The sequence below is a fragment of the Miscanthus floridulus genome, chromosome 19, assembly GCF_019320115.1.
Source record: "Miscanthus floridulus cultivar M001 chromosome 19, ASM1932011v1, whole genome shotgun sequence".
Classification (NCBI taxonomy): domain Eukaryota; kingdom Viridiplantae; phylum Streptophyta; class Magnoliopsida; order Poales; family Poaceae; genus Miscanthus; species Miscanthus floridulus.
Window position 1 is genome coordinate 61,604,369 of NC_089598.1, and position 14,484 is coordinate 61,618,852.

A 14,484-nucleotide genomic window follows, 5' to 3' on the forward strand; every position below is an offset into this window, starting at 1 on the left:
CTATGGCACATTCAACGCAAACCGTGCAGCTATCTTGCGTCAAGATTAGCACTATCTCCAAATGGAGCGAGATTCCACATGACCAACGCCACCTAGGAGTTGCATCGGGTGCGTCCAAAATGATTTTCGAGCCTATGATAAGTTCGACGCAAACTGTGCACCCATCTTGCGAATACATTAGGACTATCTCCAAACAGACTGAAATGAGCTTCCACTTGAGCCTTTCACCTAGTGCGTCCAAAACAATTTCTGAGCCTATGGTACGTCTAGCGCAAACCATGCACCTATCTTGCACCGAAACTAACACTGTCTCAAAATGGAAAGAAGTGAGACTCCACATGACCCACGTCACCTAGGAGTTCCATCTGGTGCGTCCAAAATGATTTATGAGCCTATGGTACGTTCGACGCAAACCATGCACCTATCTTGAGTCAAGATTAGCACTATCTCCAAACGGAGCGAGCTTTCACTTGAGCCTCATCACCTAGTGGCACCATCGAGTGCATCCAAAACAATTTCTGAGCCTATGGTACATCTAGCGCAAACCATGCACCAAAACTAACACTATCTCCAAATGGAAAGAAGCGAGATTCCACATGACCCAAGTCACCTAGGGGTTCCATTGGGTGTGTCTAAAATGATTTCTGAGCCCATGGTACATTCGACAAAAACCGTGCAACTATCTTGCATCAAGATTAGCACTATCTCCAAATGGGGCGAGGTTTCACTTGAGCCTCGTCACCTAGGAGTACTATCAGGTGCGTCCAAAGCGATTTCTGAGCCGATGGTATGTTTGGCGCAAAATGTGCTGCTATCTTGCACCGACACTTACAATGTCTCCAAACAGAAAGAAGTGAGATTCCACATGACCCATGTCACCTAGGAGCTCCATTGGGTGCGTCCAAATGATTTCCAAGCCGATGGCATGTTCAATGCAAACCGTGCAGCTATCTTGCCTCAAGATTAGCACTATCTCCAAAATCGAGCGAGATTCCACATGACCAATGTCACCTAGGAGTTCCATCGGGTGCGTCCAAAACGATTTTTGAGACTATGATACGTTCGACGCAAACTATGCACCTATCTTGCGACAACATTAGCACTATCTCCAAACGGACCGAAATGAGCTTCCACTTGAGCCTCATCACCTAGTGGTACCATCGAGTGCGTCCAAAATGATTTCTGAGCCTATGGTACGTCTAGCGCAAACCATGCACCTATCTTGCACCGACACTGACACCATTTCAAAATGGAAAGAAGTTAGACTCCATATGACCCACGTCACCTAGGAGTTCCAACTGGTGCGTCCAAAATGATTTATGAGCCTATGGCATGTTCGACGCAAACCATGCACCTTTCTTGCGTCATGATTAGCACTATCTCCAAACGGAGCGAGCTTTCACTTGAGCCTTGGCACCTAGGGTACAATCAGGTGTGTCCAAAATGATTTTCTGAGCCTATGGTACATTCGACACAAACCGTGCAACTATCTTGCGTCAAGATTAGCACTATCTCCAAATGGGGGGAGCTTTCACTTGAGCCTCATCACCTAAGAGTACCATCGGGTGCGTCCAAAGCGATTTCTGACCCGATGGTACGTTTGGCGCAAAATGTGCACCGATCTTGCACCAACACTTACACTGTCTCGAAATAGAAAGAAGTGAGATTCCACAAGACCCATGTCACCTAGGAGTTCCACTGGGTGCGTCCAAATGATTTCCAAGCCTATGGCACGTTCGATGCAAACCGTGCAGCTATCTTGCGTCAAGACTAGCACTATCTCCAAATGGAGCGAGATTCCACATGACCCACTTCACCTAGGAGTTCCATCGGGTGCATCCAAAATGATTTTCGAGCCTATGATACGTTCGACGCAAACTGTGCACCTATCTTGCGACAACATTAGCACTATCTCCAAATGAACCGAAATGAGCTTCCACTTGAGCCTCATCACCTAGTGGTACCATCGAGTGTGTCCAAAATGGTTTCTGAGGCTATGGTACGTCTAGTGCAAACCATGCACCTATCTTGCACCAACACTAACATTGTCTTAAAATGGAAAGAAGTGAGACTCCACATGACCCACGTCACCTAGGAGTTCCATCTGGCGCGTCCAAAATGATTTATGAGCGTATGGTATGCTCGACGCAAACCATGCACCTATCTTGCATCAAGATTAGCACTATCTCTAAACAGAGGGAGCTTTCACTTGAGCCTCGTCACCTAGGATACGATCGGGTGCGTCCAAAATGATTTCTGAGCCTATGGTACGTCTAGCGCAAACCATGCATGAATCTTGCACCAACAGTTCGACACAAGCCGTGCAACTATCTTGCATCAAGATTTGCACTATCTCCAAATGGGGCGAGCTTTCACTTGAGCCTTGTCAACTAGGAGTACCATCGGGTGCATCCAAAGTGATTTCTGAGCCGATGGTACATTTGGGTCAAAATGTGCACCTTTCTTACACCGACACTTTTACTGTCTCCAAATGGAAAGAAGTGAGATTCCAGATGACCCATGTCACCTAGGAGTTCCATTGGGTGCGTCCAAACGATTTCCGAGCCTATGGCACGTTCGACGCAAACCGTGTAGCTATCTTGCCTCAAGACTAGCACTATCTCCAAATGGAGCGAGATTCCACATGACCAACGTCACCTAGGAGTTCCATCGGGTGCATCCAAAATGATTTTCGAGCCTATGATACGTTCGACGCAAACTGTGCACCTATCTTGCGACAACATTAGCACTATCTCCAAACAGACCGAAATGAGCTTCCACTTGAGCCTCATCACCTAGTGGTACCATCGAGTGCGTCCAAAACGATTTCTAAGCCTATGGTATGTCTAGCGCAAACCATGCACCTATCTTGCACCAACACTGACATTGTCTCAAAACAGAAAGAAGTGAGACTCCACATGACCCACGTCACCTAGGAGTTCCATCTGGTGCGTCCAAAATGATTTATGAGCCTATGGTATGTTTGACGCAAACCATGCACCTTTCTTGCGTCAAGATTAGCACTATCTCCAAACGGAGCGAGCTTTCCATGAGCCTCGTCACCTAGTGGCACTATCGAGTGCGTCTAAAATGATTTATGAGCCTATGGTACTTCTAACGCAAACCATGCACCAATCTTGCACCGACACTAACACTGTCTCCAAATGGAAAGAAGCGAGATTCCACATGACCCAAGTCACCTAGGGGTTCCATCGGGTGTGTCCAAAATGATTTCTGAGCCTATGGTACGTTCGACATAAACCATGCAACTATCTTGCGTCAAGATTAGCACTATCTCCAAATGGGGCAAGCTTTCAATTGAGCCTCATCACCTAGGAGTACCATCGGGGCATCCAAAGCGATTTTCTGAGCCGATGGTACGTTTTGCGCAAAATGTGCAGCTATCTTGCACCAACACTTACACTGTCTCCAAACAGAAAGAAGTGAGATTCCACATGACCCATGTCACCTAGGAGTTCCACTGGGTGTGTCCAAATGATTTCCAAGCCTATGGCACATTCGATGCAAACTGTGCAGCTATCTTGCGTCAAGACTAGCACTATCTCTAAATGGAGTGAGATTCCACATGACCAACGTCACATAGGAGTTCCATCGGGTGCGTCCAAAATGATTTTTGAGCCTATGATACGTTTGACGCAAACTGTGCACCTATCTTGCGACAACATTAGCACTATCCCCAAATGGACCAAAACGACCTTCCACTTGAGACTGATCACCTAGTGGTACCATCGAGTGCGTCCAAAACGATTTCTGAGCCTGTGGTATGTCTAGCACAAACCATGCACCAATCTTGCACCGACACTAACACTATCTGCAAATGGAAAGAAGTGAGATTCCACATGACCCAAGTCACCTAGGGGTTCCATCGGATGTGTCCAAAATGATTTCCGAGCCTGTGGTACGTTTGACACAAACTGTGCAACTATCTTGCATCAAGATTAGCACTATCTCCAAATGGGGCGAGCTTTCACTTGAGCCTCGTCACCTAGGAGTACCATCGGATGCGTCCAAAGTGATTTCTAAGCTGATGGTATGTTTGGTGCAAAATGTGCAGCTATCTTGCACTGACACTTACACTGTCTCCAAACAGAAAGAAGTGAGATTCCACATGACCCATGTCACCTAGGAGTTCCATTGGGTGTGTCCAAATGATTTCCGAGCCTATGGCACATTCAACGCAAACCGTGCAGCTATCTTGCGTCAAGATTAGCACTATCTCCAAATGGAGCGAGATTCCACATGACCAACGCCACCTAGGAGTTGCATCGGGTGCGTCCAAAATGATTTTTGAGCCTATGATAAGTTCGACGCAAACTGTGCACCCATCTTGCGAATACATTAGGACTATCTCCAAACAGACTGAAATGAGCTTCCACTTGAGCCTTTCACCTAGTGCGTCCAAAACAATTTCTGAGCCTATGGTACGTCTAGCGCAAACCATGCACCTATCTTGCACCGAAACTAACATTGTCTCAAAATGGAAAGAAGTGAGACTCCACATGACCCACGTCACCTAGGAGTTCCATCTGGTGCGTCCAAAATGATTTATGAGCCTATGGTACATTCGACGCAAACCATGCACCTATCTTGAGTCAAGATTAGCACTATCTCCAAACGGAGCGAGCTTTCACTTGAGCCTCATCACCTAGTGGCACCATCGAGTGCATCCAAAACAATTTCTGAGCCTATGGTACATCTAGCGCAAACCATGCACCAAAACTAACACTATCTCCAAATGGAAAGAAGCGAGATTCCACATGACCCAAGTCACCTAGGGGTTCCATTGGGTGTGTCTAAAATGATTTCTGAGCCCATGGTACATTCGACAAAAACCGTGCAACTATCTTGCATCAAGATTAGCACTATCTCCAAATGGGGCGAGGTTTCACTTGAGCCTCGTCACCTAGGAGTACTATCAGGTGCATCCAAAGCGATTTCTGAGCCGATGGTATGTTTGGCGCAAAATGTGCTGCTATCTTGCACCGACACTTACAATGTCTCCAAATAGAAAGAAGTGAGATTCCACATGACCCATGTCACCTAGGAGCTCCATTGGGTGCGTCCAAATGATTTCCAAGCCGATGGCATGTTCAATGCAAACCGTGCAGCTATCTTGCCTCAAGATTAGCACTATCTCCAAAATCGAGCGAGATTCCACATGACCAATGTCACCTAGGAGTTCCATCGGGTGCGTCCAAAATGATTTTTGAGACTATGATACGTTCGACGCAAACTATGCACCTATCTTGCGACAACATTAGCACTATCTCCAAACGGACCGAAATGAGCTTCCACTTGAGCCTCATCACCTAGTGGTACCATCGAGTGCGTCCAAAATGATTTCTGAGCCTATGGTACGTCTAGCGCAAACCATGCACCTATCTTGCACCGACACTGACACCATTTCAAAATGGAAAGAAGTTAGACTCCATATGACCCACATCACCTAGGAGTTCCAACTGGTGCGTCCAAAATGATTTATGAGCCTATGGCATGTTCGACGCAAACCATGCACCTTTCTTGCGTCATGATTAGCACTATCTCCAAACGGAGCGAGCTTTCACTTGAGCCTCGGCACCTAGGGTACAATCAGGTGTGTCCAAAATGATTTTCTGAGCCTATGGTACATTCGACACAAACCGTGCAACTATCTTGCATCAAGATTAGCACTATCTCCAAATGGGGGGAGCTTTCACTTGAGCCTCATCACCTAAGAGTACCATCGGGTGCGTCCAAAGCGATTTCTGACCCGATGGTACGTTTGGCGCAAAATGTGCACCGACACTTACACTGTCTCCAAATGGAAAGAAGTGAGATTCCACATGACCCATGTCACCTAGGAGTTCCATTGGGTGCATCCAAATGATTTCCAAGCCTATGGCATGTTCGACGCAAACCGTGTAGCCATCTTGCGTCAAGATTAGCACTATCTCCAAATGGAGCGAGATTCCACATGACCAACATCACCTAGGAGTTCCATCAGGTGCGTGCAAAATGATTTTTGAGCCCATGATACGTTCAACGCAAACTATGCACCTATCTTGCGACAACATTAGCACTATCTCCAAACGGACCGAAACAAGCTTCCACTTGAGCATCATCACCTAGTGGTACCATCGAGTGGATCCAAAATGATTTCTAAGCCCATGGTACATCTAGCGCAAAGCATGCACCTATCTTGCACCGACACTAACACTGTCTCAAAATGGAAGGAAGTGAGACTCCACATGACCCATGTAACCTATGAGTTCCATCTAGTGCGTCCAAAATGATTTATGAGCCTATGGTATGTTCGACGCAAACCGTGCACCTATCTTGCGTCAAGATTAGAACTATCTCCAAACGGAGGGAGCTTTCATTTGAGCCTCATCACCTAGGGTACGATCGGGTCCGTCCCAAATGATTTCTAAGCCTATGGTACGTCTAGCGCACCGTGCACCAATCTTGCACCGACACTAACACTGTCTCCAAACAGAAACAAGCGAGATCCAGATGACCCAAGTCACCTAGGAGTTCCATCGGGTGTGTCCAAAATGATTTCTGAGCCTATGGTACGTTTGACACAAACCGTGCAACTATCTTGCGTCAAGATTTGCACTATCTCCAAATGGGGCGAGCTTTCACTTGAGCCTCATCACCTAGGAGTAACATCGGGTGCGTCCAAAGTGATTTCTGAGCCGTTGGTACGTTTGGAGCAAAATGTGCATCTTTCTTACACCGACACTTACACTGTCTCCAAACAGAAAAAAGTGAGATTCCACATGACCCATGTCACCTAGGAGCTCCATTGGGTGCGTCCAAATGATTTCCATGCCGATGGCATGTTCGACGCAAACTGTGCACCTATCTTGTGTCAAGATTAGCACTATGTCCAAATGGAGCGAGATTCCACATGACCAACGTCATCAAGGAGTTTCATCGGGTGCGTCCAAAACAATTTTCGAGCCTATGATACATTCGACGCAAACTGTGCACCTATCTTGCGACAACATTAGCACTATCTCCAAATAGACCAAAATGAGCTTCCACTTGAGCCTCATCACCTAGTGGTACCATCGAGTGCGTCCAAAATGATTTCTAAGTCTATGGTACATCTAGCACAAACCATGCACCTATCTTGCAATGACACTAACACTGTCTCAAAATAGAAAGAAGTGAGACTCCATATGACCCTCGTGACCTAGGAGTTCCATCTGGTGCGTCCAAAATGATTTATGAGCCAACGGTACGTTCGACGCAAACCATGCACCTATCTTGTGTCAAGATTAGCACTATCTCCAAACGAAGAGAGTTTTCACTTGAGCCTCATCACCTAGGGTACGATCAGGTGCGTCCAAAACAATTTCTGCCCCTATGGTATGTCTAGCGCAAACCATGCACCAATCTTGCACCGACACTAACACTGTCTCCAAACGAAAAGAAGCAAGATTCCACATGACCCAAAGTCACCTAGGAGTTCCATCGGGTGTGTCCAAATTGATTTCTGAACCTATCGTACGTCTGAGACAAACCGTGCAGCTATCTTGCATCAAGATTAGCACTATCTCCAAATGGGGCGATCTTTCACTTGAACCTCATCACATAAGAGTACCATCGGGTGCGTCCAAAGCGATTTCTGAGCCAATGGTACGTTTGGCACAAAATGTGCACCTATCTTGCACCGACACTTACACTGTCTCCAAACGGAAAGAAGTGAGATTCCAGATGACCCATGTCACCTTGGAGTTCCATTGTGTCCAAACGATTTCCAAGCCTATGGCACGTTCGACGCAAACCATGCAGCTATCTTGCCTCAAGATTAGCACTATCTCCAAATGGGGCGATCTTTCACTTGAGCCTCATCACCTAAGAGTACCATCGGGTGCGTCCAAAGCGATTTCTGAGCCAATGGTATGTTTGGCGCAAAATGTGCACCTATCTTGCACCGACACTTACACTGTCTCCAAACAAAAAGAAGTGAGATTCTAGATGACCCATGTCACCTTGGAGTTCCATTGGGTGCGTCCAAACGATTTCTAAGCCTATGGCATATTCGACGCAAACCGTGCAGCTATCTTGCCTCAAGATTAGCACTATCTCCAAATGGAGCGAGATTCCACATGACCAACGTCACCTAGGAGTTCCATTTGGTGCGTCCAAAACGATTTTCGAGCCTATGATATGTTCGACACAAACTGTGCACCTATTTTGCGACAACATTAGCACTATCTCCAAACGGACCGAAATGAGCTTCCACTTGAGCCTCATCACCTAGTGGTACCATCGAGTGCGTCCAAAACGATTTTTGAGCCTATGGTATGTCTAGCGCAAACCATGCACCTATCTTGCACCGACACTGACACTATCTCAAAATGGAAATAAGTGAGACTCCACATGACCCACGTCACCTAGGAGTTCCATCTAGTGCATCCAAAATGATTTATGAGCCTATGGTACGTTCGACGCAAACCATGCACCTTTCTTGCGTCAAGATTAGCACTATCTCCAAACGGAGCGAGCTTTCACTTGAGCCTCGACACCTAGGGTACAATCGGGTGCGTCCAAAATGATTTCTAAGCATATGGTACGTCTAGCGCAAACCATGCACCAATCTTGCACCAAAACTATCACTATCTCCAAACAGAAAGAAGCGACATTCCACATGACCTAAGTCACCTAGGGGTTCAATCGGGTGTGTCCAAAATGATTTCCGAGCCTATGGTACATTTGACACAAACCGTGCAACTATCTTGCGTCAAGATTAGCACTATCTCCAAATGGGGCGAGCTTTGACTTGAGCCGCATCACCTAAGAGTACCATCGGGTGCGTCCAAAGCGATTTCCGAGCCGATGGTACGTTTGGCGCAAAATGTGCACCTATCTTGCACCGACACTTACACTATCTCCAAACAGAAAGAAGTGAGATTCTACATGACCCATGTCACCTAGGAGTTCCATTGGGTGCATCCAAACAATTTCCGAGCCTATGGCACGTTCGACGCAAACCATGTAACTATCTTGCATCAAGATTAGCACTATCTCCAAACGGAGCGGGATTCCACATGACCAACGTCATGTAGGAGTTCCATCGGGTGCATCCAAAATGATTTCGAGCCCACGATACGTTCGACGCAAACTGTCCACCTATCTTGCGATAACATTAGCACTATCTCCAAATGGACCGAAATGAGCTTCCACTTGAGCCTCATCACTTAGTGGTACCATCGAGTGCATCCAAAATGATTTCTAAGCCCATGGTACGTCTAGCGCAAACCATGCACCTATCTTGCACCGACACTAACTATGACAGAACCGCCCAATTTATACAAGATCAAGTACGGCTGTCCCCGCTGAACACATTGACACGCGCATACTCTCACTTATATAAACCCGGTAGTCCGCCGAGTGTCACGCAGGACCTCGGTAAATCAACATCACAACTAAGATCGCGTGATTGAGCAAATACACATCACATACGCAGAGTTGCAGTAGAAATAATATTACAAATAGATTCATAAATAATAATACAAGTTTGGATTTCAAAACCGATTAGTGAAAACAACATTGCTTTCAAAGGATTTCATTAATATGAGTTCCAAATACATTGCTAGCATAAGTGACATCCTCAGACAAAAGCATGTAGATGAGAAGTGAATATAGAGTCACCAAGCCCACCGGTGGTTAGCCACCATCTTCAGCAGATCAAACCTTACCTGCAACATGGTGGGATAAACCCTGAGTACTCGAATGTACTCAGCTAGACTTACCCGTCATAAACCAGAAATAAAATTGACTCCAAGGAGTATGCAAGGCTTTGTAAGTGGAGGTAGCTTGACAACATTTTGCATAAAAAGCGATTAACTCAATTATACAATTATAATTCTGTCATCAAGTTAATTAGAACTATCCATCTCTAGATTAGCAACTATCCTATGCCAAACATGTGGCATATCTTTTTAGAGCATACAATAGTAACCATAGCAGGTATAGTAATTCCATGTTTATTTGAACCATCACATTCCATAATCCAATTACTACGATGTTGGGACTAGCCAAGTTTCTCACTATTCGGGAGAGATGGTGATTCGAATTGATTTCAACCAGCTGGGAATTTATTCCTAACACAAACCCAGGCAGACCAGATCAACGGTCACCATAGGTCACCTTTGGTACAACTCAGGTACACATTTCATGGGTCCGTACCACGCCGCATAATCTGGGACACCAGATGCTAGGATGTTCAGGCCTAGCCTGCCCTTGGGCTCAGTCTGATCGTCCCTCGGAAGGAGTGCACAATAGAACGGGTCCCGGCCTGAGTTGAATTACTCAGCTTCGTGGTCGGAACGACTTATCCGGCCAACTAAGTGAGAGGCATGCGTTCAATCTTGTCAGAAGCGCCAACGATGGTACGGTCCTTAATCGACACGGACGGGGATAGATCCACACCCAAGACCACCACGTCTTGTTGCTTCGCTATCGACATCCCGCCTGGTCTTGATTTTCTTTTACCCCATGGTTCTATTCCACGATAGCAAATATAGCCAACCGTGCTCCGGTATCCACCTATATCTCGTAGGTGACAGGATATCACCCGACTTCTACCAGTCTAAGCATGGCTAAGCATATATTCGATCCTGGACCTATACCGGTTAAAGGTGTAATATCTGGACAGGGAATTTATATGCATCAAGTGGTTCCATTCAACTCTTATAACCTAATGCATCAATCATAAGTACTTAAGTAATCATTTGTAAAATACTGGGAGACTTTAAATGCTTCGAGGCTTGCTTGGGATCCGACACAAGTCAGTTCAGTTAGCTTGCACCGACTTGGTGACATCTCCGGTCCTAGCACTTGCTTAGTCCTTCCTTCTTCGGGATAGATCCACCAAACCCAATCTTCGAGTTCGGCTCCACATCACATCCTTCATGTGGTTTATCTAGCGTACCTAAATGAGATGCAAGATGCAGGTGTATGAATACATGGAAGTGCAATAGGCAATGCATTGCATGCAGTAAGTAAGACAAGCACAAGGTTACATTAACATGCACAAGCACTTCACATTGCTTACTATAAATATCGCACAATTTATCATGCCACGATAGCAAAGAAGATGACAACACCAAGCATCACACAAGTTTCCCAAGATCTTAGGTACTCTAACTCAACCATCACCAAAGGTATGAGCCACACTTAGCAATATACAAGCGAACAACTAAAATGGGAATCTGTCAATTTCTGGACATGCAAACAGCAGCTACAAGATTTAGCTATAACAGTAGTTACACAAATCCAAATGACTTGCAAGAAGATATTCTGGAAAGCTTATGAAATTTTCGACAATTCATATTTAATCATCTTAGCATGATTCTCAAGTTAACTAAGTCAAATATACCCATTTACAGAAACTGGTCTAAACAAGACAGAGAGTAATCAATTCTGTAACCCAACTTTAAACCGGCATAACTCACAAACTGCTTGGCCAAATACCACCAAATTTTAACAGAATCTAGATACATGAATTATCTACAACTTTGTTATTATCACCAAAAACTCATTCAAATCCTAACTAGATCAAACACTAGCATCTTTCAGATCTGCTCAGAATAAAATCAAAACTTGCTAGAAGACTTAAAAGTCATGTAACTCCTAAAGTATCAGGCCTATGGTCTTACAATTTAAACACAAGCAAGATTATGAAATTTTCTACAACTTTTGTATTCCCTACCACCATAGCAAACATCATTTACACCACGAAAATAATTGCACAAGCAAAACTGCAAATCCAGCCCAACAGCAGTGGTATAGAAAACGGATAGCATCATCAGAGAAGCATAACTGGAGTTCTAGACCTCCAATAAACATGAACCATAACTTTTTGAAAAGCTAGGAAGTTAGCTACAAACTTTCTTATTCTCATATTAAGATGATTCTATAGTTAGAAGGGTCCATTATCCAATAATTGTATCTCTGTCAAAAACATAGACAGAAACTGACATGCCACTTTAAACAGCTATAAATGGAGTTATACATGTCCAATAAATGTGGTTCTAGACTCTTTAGGACAGCTTAGCAAAATCTAAACAACTTTGTTGTAAACACCTAAAGCTAATTCTACTACTCAGAAGGCCCCACAGTAAGAACAAGGAAACCCTGTCGGGGTTTGGGCAGAAACAGCCACAGAGATTTAAGCAAGTATAACTCAAGATCTACTTAGCCAAAAATCATGATATTTAACTTTTTGGAAAGCTTAAGAAAAAGTACTACAACTCATGTATTTTCATCAAGTCATGATTCATAACTTAACTGAGCCAATTAATTCAAACATGCAGAACTATTCAGAGTAGGAGCAAAGCATTATAGGGCAATTGTTATTTTTATAACTCTTAAAATATAAATCCTAAACTCATGAAATTTTTACCAGACAACAACAATCACCTTAGTAGCACTCCACAAAAATTCACAATTATTTGAGCACAACAACTGCAGTTGTAAAAAAACAAATAAGACTAGCATTCAAACCCTTAACTGCACAAATCCATTTTTACAGCTAAAACTTTAAACTAAAACCTGACATATTATAGATCTAGTGCATAGAGAATTTCACAAGGATTCCAAAAAGTCCTCATTTACTATTTTACGAATTTTCTACGATTTACTATGAATTTCCAAAGTTCCTGCAAAATAATTACAAAACCAGTCCTTATGGCACTATTCACATGAGTCACAGGTTCTGCAGAAAGGTCCCTGCCTTTTGTCGAATTTTAAGACGAGGTCCCTGACGCGAATCACAGCAGGGAGGTCGTCGGAAAGCTTGCGATTTCGGCCAGAGGAGGCTCGTCGGCGGTGATGGGGCAGCGGCGGAGCACTAGGGGCCTCGCGCGCATCCATGGGACAACTTGTCACGAGGCGGCTCGTGGGTGGCCCGGCCACGTGCGCCGACAGCCATGCCCACAGCACCACCGGCGGCATGGCACTCCGGCGACCACGGTGGCCAGGAAAGGGGCGCAGGAGTGGCGGCTCGAGCTGGAGATGGTGATGATGTGCTAGGTTGGGACGGATAAGGCCTGCAGCAGCGGCAACGAGCTCGGCTCGGGAGCTTCGCGGTGGTGGCCATGGTGGCTCCGCTCTGGTGCAGCCAGAGCACGAGCGAGAGAGCGAGAAGAGACGGGGCAGCACTGGCGCACGGTTATGGATGAGTAGGGCGTGCGGCGGCGCGTGGCATAGGGGGTAGGACGCGCGTCGGCCAGCTGCGGCCACGCAGCAATGGTGGGAGCGCGCCCTGGTGCATGGCTGACGCATTGGCCTGCTGTCGAACACCTGGCGTGCGTTGGCGTGGGCAAGGTGGGGAGCCAATTTGGGCCACTTCTAGGCCGAATCAGACCTTGGGCCAAAAAATGAAGTTTGCTCACCTCGGCCTGCTCTACATTTCTCATTTAAGTTGCCAAGTCATTAGAGCTCTAGATCAGCAGATAAATAGTGTCCTAATAGCCAGTGTTAATAGATTGACAGCGATTACCAAACTCCAAAAATCGATGGTCAAGACAAGGTCCAACGAGTGCCATCTTTATACATGCTCTTCGCCACCATGTACACTCCAACTTTTATCTTTGGACCAAATTGAGTTGCTTAACAAACTTTGGAGAACGCGAGATGTCAATGCCGATGTCGATGAATTTCTAGACTTAGAATATTTCTAAGTGCTGAAATCAGCATCAGGTTCCAACTTTGAGCCTCTGTTTGACTTATTTCCAAGTTGATCTAGCTTTGGTCCAAAAACAAAGTTTGTTCTACATGATATGGACTACAACTTTCATTTAAGGTCCAACCTCAAAACTGGTATAGAACCTACTGTTCTACTTTGACCAAAGTAGGATCACGATGGAGCTTAAATTATCCTTTTTGATTCATTGGAGCGTTTTCTTGGCATTTGCCCAACATGAACCTTTCATGACTTTTGTTGTAGAATTCATCTAGAGTCATTTTGGCAAGGTTGCAAGGTTTGGTTGACATCTCATGCTCTCATTCACTTAATAGTGCAATTCAAGCACTTAGTAAAATCATTCCAACAAGGATATAACTTATCATTTCATGTGACTTTTTGATTCCAAACTTCATGAAACTTTTCCATGGATCAATATAGATGGGTATTGATGTGAGACACATGAAGATATTCCCATAACACCAGCCAAGCATATATCTTGAAAAGGGCCTATATGTAAAGCAAGGGTGCAATATCCAAGTTTCGGTTGGGGCTCATTTCTATAGGTTGGACCTTGACATCTTCACCATCACTTAATATGCCATGTTTGAGCTCAAACCCATTGCTTAATTGGTGGCCAACACCTAGGGTGTTACAGCCCTCCCCCTTAAAAGAATCGCGTCCTGAGATTCAGGACGAAAGACTTTTATGGAAGAGAGACATGCTACTAGTTTCCAATATCAGCTATAGCTTTAGGCTACATAGCTTCAAGCATAAGAGAG